Genomic DNA, 12,766 nt, shown 5'->3' with positions numbered 1-12,766 from the left:
CACTGAATGAGCTTGGTTGTAATTTTGAAAAATGTACTGAAAAATAGAAAACCTATTAAATGTATTGTTTTATTTTCCAAAACACACAAGAGAAGGTCAAAGTTAAGAGTCTCTTGGCTGGTTGTGAAAATGTCGACTAGAGTGAGGTGTAAGGCAAGGTGTATGTGACAGAATGAGATCAATGAAGTAGGAATCAGCTTCTGGGCAGAGCCCACAGGAGAGATGCAAAACATGAATCCTGGGTTAAAGCTTCTGGGTACCACCCAGCTATGGCTGACTGCTATTAATAACAGGTTCCGTAGGGGACTGTGATCCATCTTCCAGGATAAGATCAGGATAGCTCAGGAAATGGCTGTAAAATTGTTTACTTTCTCATGACCTTTCCTCCTCAGTGACCCAGCAGGTGCTGTCAGAAGAGCTGGCCCAGGGGGAAAAGCTCCAAACAACAGTGGGAGATGATTTTCTCAGTTGATAACCATGGAAGGCTGCAGAGCAAACACCTTCCCATTTGGGAAACAATGCCTGTCACTAAGTGCTCAGGACTTCTGTTTGACCCCTCACATGAAGCTGCAAAGCTAAACTCTTGCCAGTTTTCCAGGTTCTCAGGATTTACCTGTGACAACTCATGAACCTAAAAAGCTTTAGTTCAAATGCTCTTCAGAAAAATCACCTTTGCAGTTTCCTATTTATGGAAGGTCTCTTTAGAGTTATTTCTATTCCTCCTTTTCGACTTGTATGGAATAGGTATCTTGACAAATAAGAAAGCTTGATGCAAACAAATACTCACTAAACAGAAAAACGTAAATCAGCTTACATTACCAATTTATGGAATATTTTGAATTTTACTCATTTTCCTCCAGGATAGAGACAACATTCTTCTTTGATGCAAACAGCTGATGTCATATTAATATCTGTTATTGTGCATAAATTTCTTGCTTTGTTCTAAACACAATGTTATGAACTTCACAGTATCTCATTAAAGTCTCATAACAAAGCTTTGAGGAAAGAAATATTATTCCCACTTACCCCTGAGGAAACACATTTAGAGAAGTTACAGGACTTGTTCAACATCAAATGGATACTAAGTGAGGAGGGCAGGTGATGTGCAGGGCAGATGGGGGAGGGGGAAGGCAGGGATTGAGCTCAGTATACCATATTTGACTTTAAGTTCTTGACTTTCATCCTTTGCTAAGACCAAGTCCTTGGGGGACATAAGCCTTTAAGCTGTTACCAGCTTAGGGTGAATACATTTCGAACTCTTTTCTGAAGGTTATAAAAGGAAAGGGGGTGCTCAAGAGATCATGAACACAAGGATATAATGTACAGGAAGAAAAGGCAGAGAGCCTGAGAATGAGTTCGGTGATAAGGGAGAATATGCTTGGGTAGCAGCAAATTAATGGCTTCATAATTTTGCTCAAAGCCAAATCTCAGTCGATGCCTTTTTGAATGCTACATTCGATTTACCAGAAATCTCAATAAATCACATGAAATTAAGTTATTATGATGTAATTGTTAGCAGTATAGTTTTTAATGCCTATTTGTAGAGCACATATCTGGGGGAAAATTGTAGAGTCTTTTATCTATTTGATTGAGGGGTAATTTGATGAGTTCATATAGGAGAATATGTTCTCCAGTGTCTTCAATGAAAATGTTGCAGTCATAAGGCTTGTGATGAGATGAGAAATGGCCTTAGATAATGCAGTCACGACATTTAAAATATGTATGATGAAGTTTTATTCCTACTTTTATATACCTGGTGAGAAATCTGAAATTATTTTTTGTAATAAATTTATTCCACTTAACAATGAATCATCAGTAGCTACAATATTAACTAAGTAATAACAAAAGCAATTTGAAAATATGGCAAGGAAATTGAGACTGATATGTACTAAGTTCATTCACTAAATTCTGCTGAATTATACATATCTTAATAAGCAGAAAATTGCTTTTGGAGTCCTTTTTAAATGATTATGAATTAATTTCTTTATGAACATCTAACCTTTAAATGACCCATACATACAAAATCAAATACATACTTTGTAAACCAAACAATAGCTATTAACCTTATTTTGACTTTAGCTTATTTTGCTTTTGAATATTATATGAAATAGCTAAGAAATCTAAACACACGTATCATGTGTTAAAATGTTAAAATATTATGAATATCTTATATCCATTTAAGTTCTTATGATTTTATCACATTATTTGGGGCAGCAGATTTTTTTTCTCAAGCGATTATTAAACTGTTTTTCAGTATAAGATAGGTGCTTCTGTGGTAGACACTTTTTTTTAACTATTGAGAAGAATGCACTACTCTAAACCACAAAGGCAGAGCTGTGCCAGTACTAGAGCTTGAACTCAGGGCACTGTTTCTGAGCTTTTGTGCTCAATGCTAGCGCTCTACCACTTGAGCCACAGCTCCACTTCTGGCTTTTTAGTGGTTAATTGGAGAGGAGTCTCATGGAATTTCCCGCTAGGCTGGCTTCAAACTGCTATCATTAGATCTCAGCGTCTTGAGTAGCTAGACTTACAGCTGTGATCTATTGGTGCTTAACTCTACATAAACTTTCAGAGGAAGAGGAGGAGGGGGAGGAGGGAGAGGGGAAAGAGGAGGAGGAGGAGGAGGGAAGCAAAGGCCAGAAAAATAAACATAGGCAAATAGAAATCGGATCAATATTTTGTAAAACAAGATCACATTACTAAAGTAAAATTTCTTCATTGAAAAGTAAATATGGTAAAAGTAAGTGTCTAAAGTTAGGCCAACCCCTTTTCTGGTATCTATTATGTATGATCTTCCCATATCTGTTTCCTTCCCTCTAAAAATTCCCACTATAAATCATACAATTGTATGTGTATTGGCATAAATACATAAATTTGAGAGCACTGTGTCTCTCAAGCAGTTGTTTCTATTTCTATTCACTTAAGATATATTGAAGGATTAAAGAGAACACAGTAAGTGACTTCTTTTTCTTCTCATTGACAAGTAGAATACTATAAATGCAGGCAACTTTACAAAGAAAAAAGATGAAAAGCAATCCAGAAGTTCATACGTGAACATGCATTTCATAGTCATTCCTTTTATATATACTTGGTCTACAAAAGAATGACTATTTCCATATTATCACAGAGCTACACTTTTTTAGGTTTTTCCAATTCCAAAGTCCTGTTCTGTTGATAGGTCACAACGCATGACCGTTATTGTGGTCTTTCTTGTGGTGAGATTTGTAGTTTTCAGTGTTCTTTCAATAAAGCTGTAGTTGACCTATTACAGAACTGACACTTTAAGAGGTGGACAGATGGGGCTGTGAGTATGGCCTAGTGGCAAGAGTGCTTGCCTCCTACACATGAAGCTCTCAGTTCGATTCCCCAGCACCACATATATGGAAAATGGCCAGAGGGGGCGCTGTGGCTCAAGTGGCAGAGTGCTAGCCTTGAGCAAGAAGAGGCCAGGGACAGTGCTCAGGCCCAGGACTGGCCAAAAAGAAAAAAAAAAAAGAGAGGTGGACAGATGAATAATGTTTCTTCTTTGGCCTGACCCAAAGCACTTAGAATCAAGCAGTTCGTCAAAATATGCAAAGAAGTATGATTTGATATTTTCAGTCCTAAACCAAGATACTTGGAGGCCAGGCCTTGAGCTCAACCTCCATGACAGACAAAAATAAATAAATAAAAATAAAAAAGTCAATTTGTTGTTGTCAGTGTTGTTGGAGCTTTCATTCATTTGTTTTTGCCTTTTTGGTCCTCTTTTTTGGGGGTAGGTAAAAAGGGGGACACAGAAAGGGAGGGAGAAAAGTTGAACAAATGAAGTCATGGCATTCCGTGTACACTATGTGGAAAATGAACTATGTAAATTGTGGGCAGGATCGGGATGGGGGAAACTAGAGGAAATTAAAGGAAGAGCTGATGTTGTACAAAAAGATACACACTTATTACCTGAGTTATGAAATGGTAACCCCGATGTACACCTTAATAACAATAAAATTATATTAAAAATAATTCCTCAATTAAAAGAAAATTTCCATGGCCAGTACGCATGCCATGGTATCTAGAAGTATTTATAGGATAACACATTACCTTGTGCTCTAACATTTTCTTTAACTTTTAATATATCCATATGTTACTGCCAATAATAATATTCAGTAGAATAACATTTAAATCCTCTTTTAAATACATGAGCCATTTTCAGTACTGTCTTACCTCTTGGTTATTTTCTATTAATTTTTAAAGAGTTATTCTGTTTATTTATAGATCCTGATAACATCAGTTCAATTTGCTTCTCAAATCAATGGTGTACAGTGGCCTTCATTGCATTTAAGACACTTTAACCATGAATTTCACTATCTGCGTTATTCAGAGTCTACAGAAGCATATCCCTAGAAATTAAAAAAAGATAGGAATTCGAAAGTGTTGATAGAAATAAGGGAGAAAACAGGAGTAAACTAAGAAAAAGGTGTGTTGAAAATAAAAGATACATGCTCTAATTTCAAACTTCCCTAATGAGAAAATGTATTTAGTTTTGACTTGTACATTGTTACATTTTAATGAAAATTTGAAATTTCTTGAAGACAAACACTGGTAGGGTCCCAGAAAATAGTGGAATAAGGGCATGCATAAGGAAATAGTGATGGAGGAAATGCAGTCAAAGCACTTTGTATGCGAGTATGAAAAGAGAATAATAAAACTCATTGAAAATTAAATTATAAAAAAGTGAGGTTATAACTCATTTAAATCTTCTTTATGAAATAAATTAACTTTGTTTAAAAAGGCAGGATAAAACTGCTCTGAATTTTTAGAAACTAATAGAGCAGATTTCTGTGTTTTGTCATTTGTGGATTTTATACCTACATTGAAATGCAGCAACAAAAAAATGTAATGCAGCATTCTGTGGCATGGGTATTGCCTTGGAAGGATTTTCTTTTTAAATTGTGAAACTAAAAAGCCCAATACTCCACAGGTTAAGTTCTAATTTTGTAGATTGACAGTGTACAAAGCCTCATGGTATATACTTATTGACAAGTTCATTGATTTCCCATATGACATCAGTAGGAGGTTTACATGTTTCACCTGAGACTGACAAAGATGAAATGATGTCACAACAGTAGGAAAATATGAGGAAGTTTGTGGAAATATACGCCTATGTGGAGGGTAGCTATGAACGGATAGCTAAGAATTCCTGGGCTTTGCCTGAGGAGATGGGTGGGAAAACCTTGTTTGCAAAGATTCCAGTTATTTCTGGTGATTTGTTGCATATTAAGGAGGAAAACAGAAAAAGGTCACACAAAAATGTACCCTTTCATTGTTCCCATTGCTTTTGTGTGCTGAAAATTTCCTGTTTTGTACAATGTGGATATTAATATTCCTTTACAAATTATATGTGGACCATGAGCAACTTGAGAAAATTGAATTTGGTTTCTATAACATGGAACAGACTTGATCAAAGGATATTCTATAGTAGAACTATCAAAATTGCGGTCTCTTCCCCTCTTCAATGCTAGGGATTCAAGCCATGACCTACAACCAGAGAAAAAAATTTACTCCTATTGTTTTTGTCACAATGTCAATTGTATGGAACAAATTCAGATTTGACAAGGTTTTAGTTATTCTTGTTTTATTTTGTTTCATTGATATATTGATTTCTTGATCATCACAATTATTAGTTTCTACTAATATTTTTATTTGAGACAAAGTCATTTAATAGAGCCTTCCTCTAAGTGAAAGCTCATTTGCCTTTATATTTAGGAAATGCAAAAATGACAAGAGCATAAATATTTTATCTTTTAAATCCAGTTTCTCTACCTTAGCACTACTGACATTTAGAGCCAGATAATTTGCTGCTAGGGGAGGAATGGATGCTATCCTTTGCATTGTAGGGTTATTTAACAACATCTCGAGTCTCTACCAAATAGATGTCAGTAGCACTCATAAATATCTCTAGGTATTCCAATTGTCCTTTTGGGTCAGCGTCGTCCTTGATTGAAAAACCATTGCTTTAGATTATATAGTTAAACATAATAATAAAATGATAATTAATAAAAACTTGGAGATATTTCTGTTAAACCTAGATATGAAAATATGATAACAAATATTTCTGTTAGAAATATCTTCACAATAATAAATGTCATAGTTTAATAGATTCACAAATAGCATCCACTGGGTTATTTCTTGTCATATATATGTTTAAACCAATGTTTATAATTAATTTGGTTATTATCATTAATTGTGTGACTTACCACATACTTCATTGTCTCCAAAGAATTAAAACATATCTATTGAATGTGGGTATTCCAACAATATCATAGCGGCATGTTATAGTTGTTCTAGTTTGCAAATGAGAGAATGAAGTAGATGGTAGACAACTGCATTGCTGAAGTTCACTCAATTCAGTCAAATCTCACAGTGTCAGGCTTGCAAGAAATACCTAATAAGTGAGAATGATTTTCAACAGACAGAAATGAATAAAAGCTTCTGGTTCATGAGAATATTCACTTGAACACTTCCAGTTAATTTTTATTCTTCGAAGCAAATCTGAGTTTATTCTTATCATCAACTGCAGAGATTTTAGTAGTCTTTTTTCTTCGTTCAAGCTGCTATATCCAAACACAATAAGTTAAGTGGCTTAGATATTTAAGCAAAAGATATTTATTTTTCACATTTCTGGAAGCGGGAAATAAGAGCTCAGAGTTCTGTCATATTTGAGGTGGGCTCACTTCCTGGTTTACAGCTGCTTGTTTTCTTCCTGTGTTCTCACGTGGCAGAAAGGGCAAGCAGCTTTCTGGGACTGGATTAGGAGGTCACTAATCCCATTCAATAAGGCTCTGTCTTCATGACCAAATCACTTCCCCAAGACTCCACTTCCAAGGGGCCATCACAACGGGCAGGAGGTTCCAACTCATGAATCCAGGAGAGATGCAGACAGACTAAAATATCTGTAGTTGGTGAAAAGATCTTTGCACTAGATTGCCTTCTGATGTTTATTACCTAAAATATTAGCATATAGGGGAAGACAAATGCCCTAGTTCAAACACTCTTTCTTTACCAACTATTTAAAGTATTCTCCATCCGAACAATACTAGAAAGATTGTCATGGTCCAAAGTCCAAAAGGACTGGGAGTGCTATTTGTGCACCCAAGTCTGGGGAAAATGTCACTTTTTCAACATTCAACAGCATTGAATCTCATGAAGTTTACATTTTCATTCAGAAAATAGAAAATGGACCTAAAAATAATAGCATTTACTATGTTTAAGCTGGCAAGAAACATATAGAAATAAAAGGCAATGAATGGAGAGTCCCTTTGAAACAAGTTAGTTGTGGAAGGCCTTTCTGAGAAGCAGACTTGAAGCAAACTTTGTTAACAGTATGGTAAGACCAGGCACCAGTGGCTCATACCTGGGATCCTAGCTACACAAGAGCCTTGAGATCTGAGGATTATGGTTTGAAGTGAGCCCTGGTAAGAAAGTCCTGTGAGACCTTTATCTCCTGGAAAAGTAGAAGTGTCACTGTGGCTCAAAGTAATAGAGCACCAGTCTTGAGTGAAAGAACTCAAGGACAGTGCCCAGGCCCTGAGTTCAAGCCCAACTACAGACCAAAAAAAGAAAAAGAAAGAAAGAAAAAAAAAAAAGGATATGGCAATGTTACATGCTATTTCTCCCAGAAAGCTTTCATAACTTTCATAACAAGGGCAAGAACCTAGAGCAGCAGCAAGTTTAGCCCTAGGAAAGACTTTACTTTCAAGGTAATGAGAAATGATTGGAAAATCTCAATCAAGGGTAAATATTTGAGCAAGCAGTAAACAAACCTAGATTTGAACCATATTTTGTCAACATTGTCTTTCTGCCCTTAATTTTTACAAAGGGTTGAGCTGGCTTGGTAGAAATGTGAGAAATGTAAATTGAGAGAGCTCTTGGAGCCTTTTATCCTTATTCTCTTTTCTGTTTGCTGGGCTGTATCCTGTCAAACTTGGAGGAGAAGCTTGGTTAGGACCTAAAGGAACCCAAAGTGTCACTTATCAGAGAGCTGTGACATCAGAAAGATCCCAGAGTGTCACCAACAAATTGCATCTGGAAATGATGAGAAAGAATCTGTGCATTGTAACCAAGCATACCATGTGAGCTAATGTGCAAGAAGTACAGGAGCTACAGTCCCCCTCCTTTTGCCTTCAGCAGATGAATCTCAGAGCAAGGTTCTGTGTATTCCTAAAGTTGAATGGAAGCTACAGTGGTTGCAGGGGGCTTCCTTGCTCAGGTCTCTTCATGTCTGAGATTGGAAGTCACTTCAAATGGGTTCTCATAGAACCCCAAGAAAACCTGATAATAGTTAACTTGTGGGAAACAACAACAACAACCATCATGAAAGCCAGAGTTAGACAGTTGAAGCTGAAACCTGGCCTGCAGTATGGTTTTTGGTTCCAACGGTAATACTCACTATTCTTTTTTTTTATTCAGCTGTTCTGGAAGCCATTCAGAAGTCTCATTTCAGATAGGGATCATTACAATAAGTTATAGCAGTAGTAGTTCATTCAGAACATGCTGGCATAGTCCAGAACAGAATATACAGAAAAGAAAGAGGCTTTACCATTAAGGTTATCTCTGAATGAGTAGATAAACAGCAAAATGTTGCCTCTTGGCTTGTTAGTAGTTGGATGGATCTTGGAAAAGCTCAGGTGCATTGCTCTGTGATGTGTGGATGTTTGTACAGGGAAGTGGGTGTTGCGCTGCCCATGCAGTGAAACCGATGAGACCCTCAATGTCAAGGTTGCCTTACATGGCTGTTGTTCCCTGGGCTTCATTCTATATACTTTCATAGGTCAACGATGATGGAAACTCTAAAGCTGTACCAAATGTTTCTCCTGTAGTAGTAGCCTTTATTCTGTCTCCTAGATAACACAGAAATAACAATATAATAATCTCAACTATAGGACTATATATAGCCTATAAATTTGTTATAGACTTGATTCCTTAGGGCAGAGAAATGATTAAGAAATCAAGATGTGGGGCTGGGGATATAGCGTAGTGGCAAGAGTGCCTGCCTCGGATACACGAGGCCCTAGGTTCGATTCCCCAGCACCACATATACAGAAAAAACGGCCAGAAGCGGCGCTGTGGCTCAGGTGGCGGAGTGCTAGCCTTGAGCGGGAAGAAGCCAGGGACAGTGCTCAGGCCCTGAGTCCAAGGCCCAAGATTGGCAAAAAAAAAAAAAAAAAAAAAAAAGAAATCAAGATGTGAATGGAATAGAAAGTGAAATTCTAGCTAAGTATGATTTATGTATCCATTGAAAGACATTGACTTATTGTGGCAGAAAGACCCATACTTGATTTTACCTGTTTCATGTATTTCTTTGAGGGTTTGTGGTCAAATTGCTCAAGGAGGGCTTAAAATTATTTAAGTTGTAACTTTAAAATGCTACAATATTGACCATGCCTCAGAACACTGGGCTTTATACTTCTGAGAGCAAAAATTGCTACAAATATTTTAGAGAAATTTTCACAGTCAGAAATTTATAACCAAGTTATCTCTGGAATTGGATTTGACTTTTGTAAATTAACTACAGTGAGTTTTGTGGGGTTGCCTCTTCAAATGTCTGGAGACTTAATAAGTTGTTTTTGTAGGAATGCTACTGATTTTCCTTATTAAAATTTATATATCTGTCTCTGAGCAGTGTTAGAATAGAAGGCAGCAGGACAAACCAAATAGCTACATAATTACCTTTTTTGATTTTATATTTGCTTAACAGTCTATTAAGTACAATGCATCTTAATCAATATCATTTTTTTCATCATTTTCCCTCATCTCTTCCAATCACAAACATCCTCTCCATTTACCTAGCCTCTGTTTCCACATGTATACATTGAATATTTTGACTGCATTTGCTCTGCTGAATTGAAGCCCCTTTGTGAAACTATTTAAAGGTAATTGGAAAGTAATTTTCAAAATAAAGAAGTTTTGCATAATTATTGAGTTGTTGCGATTCATGCAAAGCTAAAAGTTATTACTCTGTTTATACTTCCCTATCTAATGTTCATATCATACGTAGATATGCCACTTGGTGTAAGAACTGACAACTGAAATTCCATGGAAGAGAGAGTAGTATACAATAAGATAAACCTGGGGCTCATGACCTTCCAGACGAAGAAACTGTTTCTTAATGATTGATGAGAATTTGTGAAATCAAAATCCGATGGCTTCACTTGAGACCTGAAAGCTCTCCCATGGGGTTTTGCCTTCACCCAGGCCCCTTTGTGCCCCCATACCATCCACCACATATCCAAGTAGCTCTGAATCTAAGTGACAGCGCATGGAAGTGCATGAAGCATCTAAATCCTTCAAGACCTATTGATAATCCCTTTGGTTTGTTGTTTTTTGTTTTTTTTCCCCCCATCTACAAAGCCTTATTGTCCATTCTTGTTGTTCTTGCTGAGAACACTGTCATGGTTGAATCAGTGTTCTAGAAGTGAAGGAAAAGAGCAGTCTCTCCTTCTTCACTCTCAATTCCTTTTGTTTGGTACAGAGGAGCTACTCTTTTTCTTTTATCTAAACAAACTTCTTTTTGCTTATATAAAAATTAAGGGAGCCAGGTGCTGGTGGCTCACGCCTGTAATCCTAGCTACTCAGGAGGCTGAGATCTGAGGATCGTAGTTTGAAGCCAACCCAGGCAGAAAAGTCTATGGGACTCTTACCTGCAATAAACTATTCAGAAAAAGCCAGAAGTGGCACTGTGGCTCAAGTGGTAGAGTGCTATCCTTGAGCACAAAGAAACTCAGGAAGAGTGCTCAGGCCCTGAGTTCAAGCCCAGGACAGCAAAGAAATAAGATAAAAAAATAAAATTAAGGGAGAAAGAAAAAACAACTATAGTTCTACTATCCAACAATGATGCCTGTAATGCTTTAAACATTTCTTTCAACTATGCTATGTACATATAATTAAAATTCTTTATTGCAACAAGATATTTTTGTTTTTATGTAAGTGGTCATATTATATCTTAATATGTTGATAAAATATACCTGTATCAAGTGTTTAAATACCTACGAAATATCCTGGGTAGGAATATGTCATTATCTGTTTAAGAACTCTCTTATCATTCATCATTGGCACATATTATATAGGAGTAACTCTCCTGAAATATTATCTTTTTGATAATCTGGTTTTATCCTTAGTATATGTTTCTAGATGTGAGACTGCCTGGTTAAAATAAGCTATTTGAAAGGGATTTAAATTCCTGTTAAACATTCTCGTGTAGAAAAGATAATATCAGTATGCCCTCCAAGCAATGCTGAGAAAGCACGGGCCACTTTCTTTTCCATTCAGTTTTCATTTTGCACTAATTTCTTGTAGCTCCTGACAGAATATAAGCTATGAAACCAGGGCAGATTTGAGAGAATAAAAATCAGTCTCAAATTCAGAACTCTTCTATAGTACATCATGAATGATAAATGTGAACCTTTCTTCCTATCCACTTTGTAGAGGGCAGGAAGTGTTGGAGGGCATAGGTAGCATGCTAATGCCACGTGGAAAAACCCTTTGCAGCTTGACAAAGGCTTCACTTGTGTTTGATGTGGATCCAAGAGGAAATGAACAAGTCCCACAGTCTTTCTGAAACTCAGCAGGGGGAAACTAATTCCTCAGCTGCTCAATGAGTCTCAGTAGTGAAGAGATATGAGAGGCACCTGGGGCACCAGGATCCCTTCCTCCACGTTAGACTGAGGACTTTAGGAAAGTGCTCTCTGATATTTAAAGAATAAAGGCTGATAAAACAAGAAGTAGGCACATTGTTCTGCCAATGCTTCCAGTCAATGCTGGAGGAAAAAAAAACTACATAAATTTCAAAAATAAATGAAAAGCTTATGACACTGTTTGCATGAATATATTACTGATATTATGGAAGATTTTACTTGAAACTTTTTTTATCCTTCATTGGTAATTCTAATGAATAAATACTGTATAATTAAATTCCTGTACCAGGCTAACAATCTTAATATTTCAGCTTGACTGAGATAAGCCCCAGTATTTTAAATATTCTATAATACTATATATCAGCTAAAATTAGGCTTGTCAAAGAAAATTTCATCAACATTCTGTTTCTTTCTTATATTAATGCATTGATATAATGGATCATATTATTTACTTATTAGCATATATTAAATGTACAAGGTGTCTTATTGTGGTATTTCCATACATGCATATAGTGTTCTTTGATCAAATTCATTCCCTTTATTACTCTTTGTTCTTTTTTTTTTTTGCCAGTCCTGGAGCTTGAACTCAGGGCCTGAGCACTGTCCCTGGCTTCTTTTTTGCTCAAGGCTAGCACTCTACCAGGTGAGCCACAGCACCACTTCTGGCCTTTTCTATATATGTGGTGATGGGGAATCGAACCCAGGGCTTCACGTATATGAGGCAAGCACTCTTGCTACTAGGCCATATTCCTAGCCCTCTTTTTCTTTCTTAAGTCACCATTTTTTGAAATGTTTGAAGTGGGTTTCATTAATCTAATCTCATATATGCATATAAAGAATTGTACAGTTGTTCACCTTGCTTTACCTCTCTACAGTGGTTCCCCTTCCTCAATAGTTCCCATGTTAGACATAAGTCATCCTTTTTTAAAAAATGATTTGGTTTTGCATATAGAAATACATACAATATTTCTCTTTTTGAGCCTAGCATATTTTGCTTAACATGATAATTTCCAGTTCTATTCATTTTCCTGCAAATTAATGATATATGTTACTGTCTATATTTTCCATAGGCTTTATTTACATGTCAATTGATAGGCACC

Source organism: Perognathus longimembris, chromosome 19 (assembly GCF_023159225.1).
Source record: "Perognathus longimembris pacificus isolate PPM17 chromosome 19, ASM2315922v1, whole genome shotgun sequence".
Taxonomy (NCBI): domain Eukaryota; kingdom Metazoa; phylum Chordata; class Mammalia; order Rodentia; family Heteromyidae; genus Perognathus; species Perognathus longimembris.
This window is presented reverse-complemented; position numbering follows the sequence as displayed.